The sequence below is a fragment of the Cucurbita moschata genome, unplaced genomic scaffold (assembly GCF_002738365.1).
Source record: "Cucurbita moschata cultivar Rifu unplaced genomic scaffold, Cmos_1.0 Cmo_Scf00039, whole genome shotgun sequence".
Taxonomy (NCBI): domain Eukaryota; kingdom Viridiplantae; phylum Streptophyta; class Magnoliopsida; order Cucurbitales; family Cucurbitaceae; genus Cucurbita; species Cucurbita moschata.
The window spans coordinates 834,238-846,363 of record NW_019268555.1 but is presented as its reverse complement, the minus strand read 5'-3'; the positions used below and the strand labels follow the sequence as shown (position 1 = coordinate 846,363).

The window sequence follows — 12,126 nt, the reverse complement described above, 5'->3', positions numbered from 1 at the left end:
ATTGTGTACGCATGCATCGGGGGATACCACTTCATCTTTTACGATGGTACGAACACCTACACTACAAGGCAAGAAAACGACCATTATATCTGTTATAATGCTACGAAGGTCGCTATTCCTAATGGGTGTCCGACATCAACAACTCCCAGATAATGCCCCCTGACAAGAAAGGGGCCCAAGAGGTGTGCGAACCGACTGGTAGGTTCATACTCGTAAGTGTAGACCATATGTTTACAGTAAATACACATTGAATTAACCCAGTTAGGATAGCTGCCTAAGAATTATATACTGATATGATAGATCTTACTCATGATTGTGTGTGCTTGCATCTAACCCCAATAGTGGGGCCACTTATTGAGTATTTATCAAAATACAAATACTCAAGTCATGTGCTACTTTTATTTGTCCAGGTAAAGGCAAGGCTCCCTTGTACGGCTAACGGTGGCATTGCAATCCAAGAGACCATGACATATGCATAGGGAAGTTTGCAAAATTTTAATTTCGTAGACTATACTATGCTAGTATAGGTTAGTATGCATTTAATTTTGTAGCATATAGGTTACTATAGTGTAGTTTTACTTTATGTTATTTCAGTTTTAGGTATTTTATTTTAAAGACCTTCTAGAAAACATGCAAGTGCACGACAACGTTTTATGATAAAGTTTTGAATGAAGTATTTTTCCATAAAATGTTTATGATATGTATATAGTAGCGACTTTAGGTTAAATAAGAATGTAGGGTCGTTACATATTCTAAACACATAAAAAATAAATGCTATGAATTCTCTCCTTGTGATTTTGTTGTTTACTTTTGCATCAACTTTTAAGGCCTTCACTTGTTTATCTCTCAAATCTCCGAGGTCACCTTGGAAAGTGTCGATTCTTAATTATAAGGATGGAGAACCTCTAGCGGTCTATTGCAAGTCAAAAGCCAATGATTTAGGTAAATAAGGGTGTTGCATGATGCCAAAATTTTAACGGCACCATTTTTTTATGCGACCAGATAGGTATGTACCTTTTTTACACTATCGATTGGTGATTGATGAAGGGGAACGAAAACCCCTTGATGAGGCTCTACAGTTGAAGGATACAACGAAGTGGGAGCAAGCAATGGATGATGAGATGTCTAGGCTTCAGAAATGCGTTGCTCTTTCATCTACTGAGGCTAAATAGGTGGCAGTAGCTGAAGCTGAAAAAGAGATGATATGGATGATAGGCTATCTAGAAGAATTAGGCAAGAAGCAGTGCGAGAAGATTCTTCAGGTAGATAGTTAGAGTGTCATGCAGTTGGTGAGGAACCCGATCAATCGTTCAAAGACAAAACACAGAAGGTGATACCATTTCACTAAGAGGTTAGTGGAAGATGGTGATGTGTTTGGAGAAGATAGAGGGTACAAGGAATCCAGCAAACATTTTGTGTTGATGTTGGAACATTGAAGTTGTGCAAAGTCTCAAGTGGTATGGTATAGATTGAGAATGAAATTCTTGGTTGACTGGATCAGTCTCTAAGTGGGAGATTGTTGGGATATGGATGCGTATCTATATTAAAAGATCGGGTAGAAATATATGGTAGATATTTCATAAAGATTTTGTAGAGATATATTTGGTAGAATATATCTCGTAGGTTAAATATGTTAAAGCTAAATTTAATAAATGGAAACAATATATATACCCAATTAGGTAGTGCTTTCAAAATGTACTTTCTTCACTCTCTGTATTCTCTTTTAGTGTACATATCTGAAGTCAACAATAAAACCTTTAGCCAATATTCCTCCTTGAATTTTCTTTCTCCTGTTCTTTGTGTTCATCTTGATCGAGTGTGTGCATTGTTGAGCGATCATAACCATGTTGACACGTGCCTTGTGGTTCTGCACGGTCACATATATTGATATTTGTGAATTGTTTATGGATCGATATGCTTATGATATGATATGTATAGGGTATACTATGTGAATTGTATGATAACACTTACGGTACGAGATGTTCTATGATATGTTTGAGATAGGATACGAGAAGGATGCACTAAATGTAATGTAGTGATAGTTGTAAGATATGCGCATGAAACATTAAGGTTAGGTTACATATCGAAGTGTTATGGATATGAGAGATTGATAAAAATGATATGGTCATGATTGATTGATTAAAGAATTTGGTTAGGTTATGGGTAGAAAGGGATAGGATAATGATAGATTGATAGAATGATAGCGTTAGTATACGTTCCTGTAATGATATGACTAAAGTACGTTCATGTAACGATATGATTGTGATAGGTATAAGAATGTTAAGGATATGATAAGTTAGACAGTGATATGACCACAAAATGTTTACGATATGATATGATTATGATACGACATGTAAATGACAGATATATATATATATATATATATGTGTGTGTGTGTGTGTGTGTGTGTGTGTGTGTGTGTGTTGTGATATGATATGAAATATGTTATGGTATGAGATGTGTGATAAATTGACATGTTTATGATATGATATATTGTGATGCGATATGTTATGGTATGATATGTATATGAAGAAAAATGTTATGTCTGGAAGCATGGAATGTTATGATATGATATAGTTATGTAATTTGAATGATATTATATGATTGAAATGTAAAATGACGAACTAGCATGAAATACAACCCTAACATATGCATGAAAGATATGATAAATGATATGATAACCTATATGTAAAATGATATGATATGTACGCTAGCTGCGTTGTATTAAATGATAATGAAAATAGAAAAATGTTGGGACCTCATGCATTATTGTATGCTCATGCATTGGGAGATACCCCTTACCCTTCACAATAGTACAGACGCGCACGTTATGAGGAAGAAAAACAATATTATTGTTATCATAATACTGCGATGACCAAGTAGGAGGACAATCATTATGTTTATCATAACGCTACAATGGTTAAGCAAGAGAATGATCATTATGTTTAACATAATGTTGCTGTGGCGGTTACTAGTTCGAACAGGTGTCTGGCCTGAGGAGCGCCCAGAGTATGCTCGCCCGACAAGGAAAGTGGCCTAGCAGTGTGCGAACTTACTAGTGAGTCCATACTCCCACGTAGGAAAATAGATTGATATGATAGGTCCCGTCATTCCATTCGTATGTTCTTGCCACGTGCTACTTCTATTTCAGGTTAAGGCAAGGCATTCTTGTAAGGTTGACGAGGATATCGCAACTCGAGGCCATGACACATGCATAGAGTAGTCATATTTATTTCCTTAGACTTAGGCTAGAATATGATGTTTTTAATTTAAAGGTCTATTTATTTTATTTAGTCTTTTGTTGTGTCGTTTTTAAAGGTGTTTTTCAAGAAACGTAAGTCCATGCCTATGTTTTAAGATGAAGGTAACATTTTATGAAAGTTTAAATGAAGTATTTTCGCATTCAATGTTCATGATATGTATACAGTAGCGACCTTAAATTAAGTAGAAAATTTGGGGAAGTTAGGGTGGCCATTACTTATCAGTTAATTAATTAAGGAAGGAGAGAGAATGATTCCATCTCCCTCGCCTAAGCTATTACAAATGGTACGAATGCTAGACATCAAGCGATGTGCCAGCGAGGAGGCTATTCCCCGAAAGGGAGTTGACACGAGGCGGTGTGCTAGTAAGGACGTTGGGCCCCCAAGGGGGGTGGATTTGGTGGGCTTCCCACATCGATTGGAGCATGGAACAAGTGCCCGCGATGACGCTGTGCCCTGAAGGGGGGTAGATTGTGATATCCCACATTAGTAGGGGAGGAGAACGAAACACCCTTTACAAGGGTGTGGGAACCTCTCCCTAGCAGACGCGTTTTAAAGCCTTGAGGGGAAGCCCAAAAGGGAAAGCCCAAAGAGGACAATAGCGGTAGGCTTGGGCCGTTACAATTTTTCTGTCTTGTAGTGTACACATCTGTACCATCGTAAAAGAGGGGTATTCCCTGATGCATGAACACAAAATGATGCATGAGATCCCAACAGTTATATTCATTACCATGTAAGACAACCCCTTCCATTTTTCCTTCATATCATATCATTCATGTCATGCATTGTGTCATATCATGTCATATCATACATACATAATATCATCAGCATATCATGTACTATATCGCCAAATGTGTTATACCATAACATTTATCATATCATCGGTACATCATCATATCACGTGTCATAACATTCACATATCATCTAATAGTCACGTTGTAGTACGAACATATCATGGACTTATCATCTCGTAAACATATCATAGTCATATTGTTTTGTAAACACATTACAGTCATATCATTAAATAAACAGAACCTAGTCATATTCTTTCATAAAGGTAAGAAGAATGTGAGGTACCACTCAAAGATAACGGACCAAGATTCTCAAACTCAAAGACTTAAGAATGCTAGATAATACTTTAATCATGTCCAACTGTGGCCCATACCTCCCACCACGTGGTGCTTTTAGAGGCCTACGTTTCCTCATCTAGATGAGATTCCCTGTGTCATGTTTGGCCTTATTTCCCTCACCTAAATGAGATGCCCTATGTCACATAGTTCTTAGACCAAACCATAATCTTTTCTCCACTCCACATAAAATAATTTCCTTCCTTTAGAAGTTGTGTGCTTACTACCATACTAATAAAATCAAGTCTATTAAACATTTAAGTTCTCAGTTATACCGAGACTTTTAACAAAATAGTGCATGTATGGTAATGAAATATTCTGGTTATTAAAAGAAAAAAAAAAATACTAACTTCAAAATGAATATACACGGCTTCATTTTATTCAAAAAATTCGAGCACTAAAATAGAAGAAACTTAGGAGACATCCCAATGGAGTTATGAAAAGTATGTGATTGGCTTCTCCCGAGAAAAAAGGGTAACCTAAGTTTTGGGATGCGTGTGATTCCTTGCAAAATAAAGCTTAACCTAACAAACAAACACTCTTAATATCCTTATTTTTTTGGTTTTTCTTTTAGCGTTTTCATAAAAATCTATCTTTAAAAGTTGTTAAAAAGGTATCTTTGTTTTAGTGCAATCATCATATATATATATATATATACACACACACATATAGTTTAAAAGGATCTAAACCAAACACAAACAAATTCTAAGTTGATAAAAAATGAAGGCTATGAATAATCTATATGATTTTGTTGTTTAGTTTTGCATTAACTTCTAACGTTTTCACTTGTTTTGCAAATCAATATCCACATTCTCAATGGAAAGTGACGATTCTTAATTATCAAGACGTACTTTTACTGGCTCATTGCAAATCAAAAAAAGACAATTTATGTAAATAAGGGTGTTGCACCATGACAAATATTGTACGAGACCATATTATTTTATGTATATCTAAATTTATAGATTTCATAGTTTTTTTTTTTATTATTATTATGATTCAACCGTTGGGGTGGAATTTCAAAACTCCACCAATTTGAAAAGTATAATCACCGACATAAAAAAAAATCATTCTAAATCATTTTTTTTTTTTGGGTTAATAAATATGTGGCTTGGAGAGTTTGAATAGTACTTGACCTCTTCATCCATGCATATATTGTCTATGACTCTAATTGTATTGGCTCTTATAGTTCTAATTTTTTTTATTTTTTTTTAATTATATTTGTGCCATCTCATATAACTTTATGATTTAGGGAGCATATTCTTAAGTTCAAAGAGGAGTATAGCTAGGAATTCAAAGAGAATATTTTGCAAACAACATTGTTTTGGTACAACTTTAACAGCTTTCATTCTAGGGTTTTTTGGCCGGAGAAGGGAATTTGGCTTGAAGACTGATGCAACTATTCACATTTCATTTGGTGTGCAGATGAGAAGGGTTTTTCTTTATATAATAGCAGAACAAAGGTATTCGAGCTCATTCATCCATGGAGTCTTTCGACAAATCCATCACCTTTGTCTTACTTCGTATTAAATCTTTTCTTTTCTACATAAGTTGTGTGCCTACGTAATACTACTCTAACAAAATGTCGGTTAATCATTTAAGTTCTAAAATATATGGAAACATTTAATATAAAAATGAGTACATCTAAATAAAATATTAAAGTTGTTATTGAAGAATAAAATATTGACGTCAACCTTAATATCAATGTCTAGATTTTATAGAAAATTTTCAAGTACAAAAAATGATATAAATATGAACGTTATACACCATTATGTAAAATGAAACACAAATAGATTTTTTAAAGGCCAAACAAAAAAAAATTCGATCGGCGGAAAACACGCGTTCAAGCCTTACTGCGCCACAGGTTGCGCCTGCAGCCAGAAACTTCTTCGACTTACGCAGCTCAGACGGCTAGACTCGGCTTTGCAACTTAGAATCCAGATCTTTAGCTCGCTATAGAGTATTTTGCGCAATTCTTACCGTTCCGACTATCCTAAAGCTGAAATTGACCTTGTTTATGGAAAATAAATTCAGTATAAGGTTCACTTTCTCGATTTATGTTAAACTGAGTTAAGAAATTGTAGTTTCTAATGAAACGAGATGAACATTCTAATAGGAAATGAGAACTAATAATACTATGAGAATTTTTTAGAGATGAAAAGCAAACATACTCGAATTTAGGGAGAACGCCATCTAAGGCAAATGAAGTAAGTGGTCTTACTATAGAATAGGTCGAACGACTTGTTTAATGTATGACGACACGTGCCTAGTCGTCCTTGCACATGTCCTTTATTCTTTATATTTATGATGTTGTGACTATATTGTATGATGATGATGTACGATGTATGATGATGTTATTCTGTGATAGGATGATTCTATACAATGGTATATGATACGTTAGAAGACATGAAAAGTTTATAATATGACATATGTTTGACATGATGAGTTATATGTTATGATATGATTGACAAGCAATGTGATGAATTGATATAATGTACAAACCCGATATACACATAAAAAGTTATGGTAGAATTTTATGATATAAAGAAAAATGCTAGAGGGGTTTTTATAGAGCATAATGAAAGGGAAAATGCTGGGACCTCATATATCATTGTGTGTTCATGCATCAGAGGATACCCTTTCATCTTTTACGACGGTACGAACGCATACACTACAAAGCAAGAAAACGATCATTATATTTGTTATAATGATACGAAGGTTGCTATTCCTAACGGGTGTCCAACATCAATAGCTCCCAGATAATGCTCGCCTGACAAGAAAGGGGCCTAAGAGGTGTGCGAGCCAATTGGTGGGTCCATACTCGTACGTGTAGACAGTGTGTAGAACAGTAAATACACATCAAATTAACCAGCTTAGGATAGCTGCCTAAGAAATATAAACTAATATGATAGGTCCTACTTATGATTGTATGTGCTTGCACCTAACCCCAATAGCAGGGTCACTTACTAAGTATTTATCAAAATACTCAAGTCATGTGCTACTCTTATTTTTCCAGGTAAAAGCAAGGTTCCCCTATATGACTGACCCTTTTTAACGCCCCAATTCTCAAGTTGGACTCTTTTCGGTTCGCTCGCCGTTACTAAGGAGTCCTTGTAAGTTTCTTTTCCTTCGCTTATTGATATGCTTAAATTCAGCGGGTAGTCCTGCTTGACGTGGGGTTGCCTCGAGAGCATCGTCTTTGGGATAATGTTCAAAGGGTCAACATAAAATTCCTCCCTGGCTAACAAAGTGGAGGCACGCAAGCTGAGGTTGAGACACGGTACCGAGGTTGAATCAACCACTGTAGTGTCACGACAATAGATGTCGAGGACTCAATTTTAAGCCATCTGTTCAATGGTGCTCACGGGAGGCCAACATGTGCCCCCGCTAGTGCAACAAATCTAAGTGGGTGTTGCATGTGGGGTCAGCGATGCGTGACACCCAGGCAGACGTGCCCTTGGCCAAAAGGCTCTGGGTGCAACTTGCGTTCAAAGACTTAGTGGTTCGTGGGATCCTGCAATTCACACCAAGTATCACATTTTGCTACATTCTTTATCGATGCGAGAAACGAGATATCCATTGCCGAGAGTCATTGTGAATAGTACAACAAGAATGCTTTTTTCCTCACACACTGAGACCAGGATAGGGGGCAAGTTTATTCATTCGAGCTCCTTGGCACGACTTGCGTCGGGTTTGGTTTAGACATCAGAGGGGGCACGAAAGCTCCCCTTGACAAAAAAATTTCGTTAACGGAATTAACCAGACAAATTGCACCACCAACTAAGAATTACCATGCACCACCACCCATAAAATCAAGAAAGAGCTCTCAGTCTGTCAATCCTTACTATGTCTGGACCTGGTAAGTTTTTCCGCGTTGAGTAAAATTAAGCCGCAGGCTCCATTCCTGGTGGTGACCTTCCATCAATTCCTTTAAGTTTCAACCTTGCAACCATACTCCCCCTGAAACCCGAAGACTTTGATATCGTATAAGGTGCTAGTGGAGTCCTTAAAGCAACATCCGTCAATCCCTGGTTGGCATCGTTTATGGTTGAGACTAGGACGGTATCTGATTGTCTTCGAGCCCCCAACTTTCGTTCTTTGTTAATGAAAACATCCTTGGAAAATGTTATTGCAGTTGTTCATCTTTCATAAATCCAAGAATTTCACCTCTGACTATGAAATACGAATGCCCCTCGACTGTCCCTGTTAATCATTACTCTGATCCCGTAGGTCAACAAAATAGGATCAAAATCATATGATGTTATACCATGCTAATGTATATAGAGCTTAGGTTTGCTTTGAGCACTCTAATTTCTTCAAAGTAACAGTGTCGGAGGGACGACCCAACCAATTAAGGTCAGGAGCGCATCACCGACAGAAGGGAATAGCCAACCGGTGCTCACATAGGCAGATCGATTCACCCAACCCAAGGTCAAACTATGAGCTTTTTAACTGCAACAACTTAAATATACGGTATTGGAGCTGGAATTACCACGGCTACTGGCACAAGACTTGCCCTCCAATTGATCCTCGTTAAAGGATTTAGATTGTACTCATTCCAATTACCAGACTCGAAGAGCCTAGTATTGTTATTTATTGTCACTACCTCCCTGTGTCAGGATTAGGTAATTTACGTGCCTGCTGCCTTCCTTGGATGTGGTATCCGTTTCTCAGGCTCCCTCTCCGGAATTGAACCCTAATTCTCCGTTAGCCGTCACCACCATAGTAGGCCACTATCCTACCATCGAAAGTTGATAGGGTAGAAGTTTGAATGATGCGTCGTCGGCACTATGGTCGTGTGATCCGTCAAGTTATCATTAATCATCAGAGCAATGGGTAGAGCCTGTGTCAACCTTTTATCTAATAAATCATCCCTTCCAGAAGTCGGGGTTTGTTGCACGTATTAGCTCTAGAATTACTACGATTATCCGAGTAGCAAATACCATCAAACAAACTATAACTAATTTAATGAACCTTTCGCAGTTTCACAGTCTGAATTAGTTCATACTTACACATGCATGGCTTAATCTTTGAGACAAGCATATGACTACTGGCAGGATCAACCAAGTAGCATTTCGACACAACATTGCGACCACTTGCCACAACATTTCACAGTCACCACCTCCCAAGAGAGTGTGAGAGAGGCAACAATGGGGGCAATGTGGGAGCAAGCGTCATTCATTCATGCTTCATTTAGCAATACATAGGCAACATGTTCGAAGGGTTTCCCAAGCACATCATGCCACCAAATACATGACATCCAGGAGTGCAAGCAACCGAGAAGCATTTTGCGACAAGCCATGCAAAGGTTGAAGCAATATGCGAATCAGGCTTCCAGGCTCATCATGCACCCAACAAGGGGTGCTGATAGAAACGGACTAACAAGACTCAATGCTACCAGTGCACGAGGTAATCTATGCAAGAACCGATGGACTACGGTCACTCAAAATACTTTGGGACACACCAATGAGGAGAGCATGACGCCTACAGTTTGATGCTTAAGCATTAAGCCTATAGACCCAAGCAACCAAATCACCACTCATGCGACGTACGCTAAAACGAGCTTGGACAATGATCGACTCTTCACACTCATCGCAAGCAGGGGTGCAAAATCATTGTGCAAAGCCAAGCCCAAAACGTCGTGCACGGTCAAGCCATCAACCATCCAAAAGTCACCTTAAGTTAGAAGGCAACATCGCAACATTCGGTGCTCAATGAGGCCCATGTTGCACACCCAAAGGCACTTGACATGGCCCCACCGTGCATGTTCTGCCACCACGCCGCCTACAAAACATAGGGTTGGCCCAAGGATAGGAGGCATCACCACAATGTTCCACACTCAACGAGATTCATGCGCACACTCAAAGGCACCCAGCTCCACCCTACCTTGCATGTTTCATCGTCGTACCAGTCATCAACCACCCTCAAGCCAGCCAAAGTTAGAAGGCAACATCACAATATTCGGTGCTTAACGAGGCTTATGTCACACGCCCAAAGGCACTTGACACCGCCCCACCGTGCATGTTTTGCCAACACGCCGCCTTCAAAACATAGGGCTGGCCCAAGGATTGTTGGCATCACCACAACGTCCCACACTCAATGAGGTTCATGCCGGACGCCCGAAGGCACCCGACTCCATCCCACCTTGCACGTTTCATCATTGTACCGCCATCAACCATCAACCATCCTCAAGTCAGCCCAAGTTAGAAGGAAACATTGCGACATTTCATGCTCAACGAGGCTCATGTCGCACGCCCAAAGGCATTTGACACCGCCCCACCGTGCATGTTCTGCCACCGCACAGCCTTCAAAATATAGGGCTGGCCCAAGGAAGGGAGGCATACCACCACAACGTCCCACACTCAACAAGGTTCATGTTGCACGCCCAAAGGCACCCGGCTCCACCCCACCTTGCATGTTTCATCGTCATACCAACCATCCACAATCCTCACACCAGAGATTCCCAGTTAGAAGGAAACATTGCAACATTCCATGCTCAACGAGTCTCATGTCACACGCCCAAAGACACCTGATTCCAACCAGCCATACATTTTTAGCACCACGCTACCTTCAAAACATAGGGCTAGCCCCAGGCTGGCTGGCATCAACAAAACGTCACACACTCAACGAGGTTCATGCCACACGTCGAAGGCACCCGACTCCACCACACCTTGCATGCATCATCGTTTCAGCTATCAACCATCCTCAAGCCAGCCCAAGTTAGAAGACAACATCGCAACATTTCATGCTCAACGAGGCTCATGTCACACGCCCAAAGGCACCTGACAACACCCGATCGTGAGCGTTCTGCCATCGCGCTGCCACCATCAAACGTCCTCGACCTCCAACCACCTCCCCCACACCCCAAGCATATGCCAATGTGTGGATCATAGTGCTTGGGGCATGGGCGTGGCGCAAGATAAAAGGGTACCCTCCTGCCCAGCCCATGTAGACTAGTCACCCCCCTATATAATACATTTTGAGACATTTTTAGTCTATCCGGCCTAGATACGATTTTTTCGAATAGTCATATGGTCAAATATCTAAAGTTTTAGATTATTTTTTTTCCATGAACTTGATTGATTCATTAATGGGACATTCTAATGAGTCTAGATATCAAGTTTCATCATTTTTCAACCAACCAATTTTTTTTAATGAATTTTTAAATATTAAATAACAAGAAATTATAAAAAAAAAATAGTTAAGAATTAAAAAAAATCTAAAATTTTGTGGTCATCATTCTTTCATGTTGCTTAGCACCCAGAAAAAATTTACAAGAAAACAACCACTCCACATGTACTTTCACGATCAATGGGTGATGGATGGGGAACGCGCGGGAGGGGTGGACTGCACACGCAAGGGAGTACACAGGCGAGTGGGGAGGGGGCTCGCATGCGTGGGAGAAGGCAGTCAGGTGGGGCGGGGCCTGTTAGATAAAACCTGATTTTTCCTTCTTTAGATTCACACAATTACCTTCATTCTCCGTTTTACCATTTGACAATGGCATAATTGCTCCGGTGAGCGTCGAACCCGAGGAAAAGCAAGTGCTCGTACTGTGGGAAGAGAGGTCACCTGAACAAGTAGACAACCGAGAAGGCCCATGTGGCTCAATCCGAGGAGGACGAGCCGGCCCTTTTCATGGTGACTGCATCAGTCCTACCTTACGTACTTAATCCCGAGGAAGAGCTCCCCAAATCCACAGAGGTAATCGACGACGGCATAACTGCTCTGGTGAGCGTCGA

At 39.6% G+C, this 12,126-nt stretch overlaps 1 non-coding gene across 1 annotated transcript; it reads right to left on the bottom strand.

The window, feature by feature from the left end:
• Nucleotides 1-7,819: 7,819 nt before the first annotated feature.
• Nucleotides 7,820-7,975, bottom strand: LOC111432649. Its single transcript, XR_002708673.1, has one exon. It is a non-coding gene; the product is annotated as a 5.8S ribosomal RNA (ribosomal RNA).
• Nucleotides 7,976-12,126: the final 4,151 nt, after the last annotated feature.